The following is a 4,374-nucleotide window of genomic DNA, read 5'->3' on the forward strand; positions in this document are numbered from 1 at the left end:
TCATGGATCCTCTGTGGGTGTTGCCTTCCATTTCTCTGTCTCTGGGGGAGGTTGAGCTGTCTTAAGGCGGGTATAGTGAATCCAATGTCTTTTCCCTGTAACCTCGACAGCGGTTGGTGTGGTTAGAATTACTGGAAACGGACCATCCCACCGGGGCTCTAGGCTAGCAGGCTGGATCTTCTTTATCCACACCCAATCGCCTGGATGATGTGGGTGAGGCTGTGATGTCCCCGGAGTCGGTCTAGCAGCTTTAATCAAGCCCTTGACTTGATTTTGGGTTTGTTGCAAGGCCTGTAGAGACTTAAGGAGACTTGTATTATTACTCATTGTAACCTTTTCAATTCCAATTTTAGGGAGTAAAGGGGGAGGTCTCCCAAACATTATTTCATAAGGGGAAATTCCCATAATATATGGAGTACACCGGGCCCGTAACAAAGCAAAAGGAAGAAGGCTCACCCAATTCTCCCCAGTTTCCAGCTTAAATTTAGTTAAAGTTTCCTTAAGTGTTTTATTCATCCTTTTTACTTGTCCTGAACTCTGAGGTCTGTAAATACAATGTAATTTCCAATTGATCCCTAATACCTTAGCTAACATTTGACTTGTTTGGGCAATGAATGCCGGGCCATTGTCGGACCTCAATGATAAGGGCAAGCCAAATCGAGGCACTATTTCTGTAATTAATTTCTTAGCTACTACTTGTGCAGTTTCCTTCTTTGTGGGGAAGGCCTCAGTCCATCCAGAATAGGTGTCAATGAATACCAGAAGATATTTAAATCCAAAAGTGCCAGGAGCAACTTCTGTAAAGTCCACTTCCCAGTGCTCTCCAGGATCTTGTCCTCTTAATCGAGTGCCGATATTTTCCTTTGGGATGGGGCGAGAGTTGACCTGTGTACATATTGGGCATCGTGCACTCACATCCCGAGCCTTTGAGGTTAGTCCAGGAATATAATAGTCTCTTTTTAGCAGTTCAATTAACTTAGTTCCTCCAAGATGGGTAGCATTATGCATCTGGCTAATTAAGGTGTTACCAAGCGCAGCAGGGAGGACCGGCCTTCCATCTGGAATCCAAAGCCACCCATGTTCAAACTTCCCGTGCAGTTGCTTCCCCAACTCTATATCTTGGGGGCTATAGTTTGGAGCCTGTACCAAGTGGGGCACAAGAAGGGGACCAATTATGACATTAGTCCCCACTGGTTTTCTGGCTACTTCCTTTGCTGTTTTATCTGCCAAGCGGTTTCCTTTTTCTACCGCTCCTTCCCCTTTTTGATGGCCGGGGCAATGGATAATAGCCACTTTCTTAGGTAGCCAGATAGCCTCCAAAAGAGCCAAAATCTGCTCCTTGTTCTTAATTTCTTTTCCCCCTGATGTCAATAGTCTTCTTTCCTTGTACAGGGTTCCATGTACATGTGCCGTTGCAAAGGCATATCGGCTATCAGTATAGATGTTTACAGTTTTATCCTTTCCCCACCGTAAAGCTTGTGTTAGAGCTATAAGTTCAGCCCTCTGTGCCGATGTCCCATGGCTTAGGGCCTGTGCCCATATCACATTCCTGACTGTTACTACAGCTGCCCCGGCATACCTTACTCCGTCGGATACAAAACTGCTTCCATTGGTAAATAATACCGCATCCGGATTAGGCCACGGCTCATCCTTCAAGTCTGGCCGTAGTCCAGTTACCTGCTCAAGGTGCTGAACACAGTGATGCAATGGAGCCTGCGGGTCATCATCCGGGAGCAGTGTGGCAGGATTCAGGGCTGCAGTTTTCAAAAACCGGGTCTGTGGGGGTTAAGCAACAGTACCTGGTACTGAGTAATCCGGGCGTTGGAAATCCATCTTTCAGGAGGGCTGCGCAGCATGGCTTCAACTGCATGTGGAGCCACAATTTCAATATTTTGGCCCAAGGTCAATTTAAAGCGTCTTTGGTCAATATAGCAGTAGCAGCTAGTGCTCTCAGGCAACTAGGCCTTCCTCCAGCCACCGGATCTAGTCTCTTTGAGAGATATGCCACTCGTTGCTTAAATAGTGGCTTTTAATTTCTGGAGCAAATCTCTTCCAAGCAAAGGAAAAGGACATTCAGGCATAACTAAAAACGAATGCGTGATGGTTCCCTTTCCCAAGTCAGTAATTTTTGCCTGTGTCCATGGGTATGCCTTCCCTTTCCCAGTGGCTCCTTGAATTACAATCTTTTCTTTGGATAACAGACCAGCAGTTTCTGTTAAAACTGAGTAAGTTGCACCAGTATCAGCTAAAAAGTTCACAGGTTTGCCCCCTACTTGTAAAGTTACCTTGGGCTCTCGGGGGCTCATTAGATAAGAGCCCTGACGCCCCTATTCATCTTTTAAAAGAATGAGGGGCCTTTTTTCTTCTCATCTCCTGGTTGCTCCTTTTCAGGGCACTCATTCTTCCAATGTCCTTTCTTTTTGCAAATAGCACATTGGTCTCTTCCTAGCGTAGGTTTTCTATTTTGGCCTTCTTCGTTGCTAGGTCCCCCTCTATGGTTAGGGTTTTTTTTTTTTTCAAGGAGGTCGGTTTCCTTGTTGTCCCACAAACATGACTTTTTGCACACCGTCCCTATTGTTAAAGACCTTCTGAGCTATTTCTAATAATTTGGATAAATTTTCTCCCTCAAAACCTTCCAATCTCTGTAACTTCTTTCTAATGTCAGGGGCCGACTGGCTAACAAAGGCCAAATTAATGGCTCTTCTATTGTTGGGGTCCTCCGGGTCAATAGGTGTATATAAGCGGTAAGACTCTAATAGTCTTTCCAAGAATGCTGCAGGTGACTCGTCCTTAGTCTGAATTACTTCACTTACCTTGGACAGATTTATTGGTCTACGTGCAGCAGCCCGGAGTCCCTGTAGCAGAAACTGGCGATACCTTAGGAGAGCCTCCTTACCTTGATCTGTATTTGGATCCCACTGGGGACGTTGAGTCGGAAACACAGCCTGTAACCTGGTTAAGTCTGCTGTGGGCTGCCCATTTGGGTCTGTTACTCCTCTAGCCGCCTCCCGCAAAATTCTTTCCTTTTCTCCAGTAATGAATAAAATCTGTAAAAGCTGCTGGCAATCATCCCAAGTGGGCTGATGGGTAAAGAAAATAGACTCTAAAAGGGAGGTTAGTCCTTGTGGTTCTCGGAAAAGGATGGCGTTTGCAATTTCCAATTATATAAATCACTAGTACTGAATGGCGAGTAGATGACAGTAGGCTCACCTCCACCTCCTGGAATCACCTTCAATGGGACTTGAACAGATACTGGCTCTTTCAGGGAGGTTGAATCAGGGGAAGGTGGCCTACGACCCCTAGACCGGGTTACAGGAGGTTCCGGTCCCTCCGGAGGAGGACGTCTACCCCTATTTCCATTATAGGGTGGCGGATACCAGTCATCCTCCGAGGGAGGTCCCTGCAACACCGGTGGGGGCTTCTTAAAACCCTGGGGTATGGCTGCCATTACAGTAACGGGTGCACGACTGCAATTCTGTAAGTATTTAGGGGCATCAGAAACTACATCAATCCAAACATCAATATAAGGAATTTGGTCAGGATGCCCAGGGTTTCTATAAATCACACCTCGAACCCGGAATGCAGTCTGCATGTTAAATGATCCCTCGGAGGGCCATCCTACTCCGAAGGTCGGCCAATCTAATTGACAAAAGCGCTGCAAATCAAAAGGGGTTACTGAAGCACCATAGGCCCTTGCCCTACGACGAAAATCTTTAAAGTTGTTAAGCATGCACTGTAACGGAGTTAGTTTGCCCTGTGATTGTCCCATAGTTCCACAATAAAGCACACGAAGCAAAACAAAACAAGACAGACACAGACTAACAAACCAGAACAGGACTGAGAAAACTGTCGTCACAGTCTCAGTCGACCGCCGACTTACTTGTCGCGTCCGACGTCCGCACGGTCCCTGGGCCCCCTACCAGAAACTGCCTCAGCACTCCCAGGATCGTGCCCCGCAAAGCGAGAAACCACAGGCGGCGGGCTAGGGCAAGTGCCCTAGAGGCCTCCCCAACCGCAAATGGTCCAACGCTCCGGTGCACTGATCAATTTTCCCACAACGAGAAGATCTCGCTGGGGCCTCCAAATGTTGTGTCCAGAATAACCAGACCCAACTTGAGTGCTCTTAACCAGGAGACAGTTTATTAGCCGGCGGCTGTCCTTGCAAAGGAGCAGCCACGAAATGCCAAGATACAAGGTTTTTAAGCCCCAAATCCCATTCCTCATTCTGTCTTAAACACAAAGGTCCATCTTTCTCCTATTCACTACCTGTCAACCCACTGGCCAGGTGTGCAAGCGGGAAGTACAGAAGCAGAAAGCTTGTGTTAGAATGTTATGTTCCTATGGGTGATTGCCTATGTTCCCATGGACAATAGT

At 47.0% G+C, this 4,374-nt stretch overlaps 1 long non-coding RNA gene across 1 annotated transcript; it reads right to left on the reverse strand.

The window, feature by feature from the left end:
* Window positions 1–1,257: 1,257 nt before the first annotated feature.
* LOC111735748 lies at window positions 1,258–4,126 on the reverse strand. Its single transcript, XR_002778960.1, has 2 exons — window positions 2,897–4,126; window positions 1,258–1,776 (listed from the first exon to the last, which is right to left on the reverse strand). It is a non-coding gene; the product is annotated as an uncharacterized LOC111735748 (long non-coding RNA).
* Between the last annotated feature and the right edge of the window lie 248 nt (window positions 4,127–4,374).

The sequence above is a fragment of the Pteropus vampyrus genome, unplaced genomic scaffold (assembly GCF_000151845.1).
Source record: "Pteropus vampyrus isolate Shadow unplaced genomic scaffold, Pvam_2.0 Scaffold1000006505, whole genome shotgun sequence".
In the NCBI taxonomy this organism is placed as follows: domain Eukaryota; kingdom Metazoa; phylum Chordata; class Mammalia; order Chiroptera; family Pteropodidae; genus Pteropus; species Pteropus vampyrus.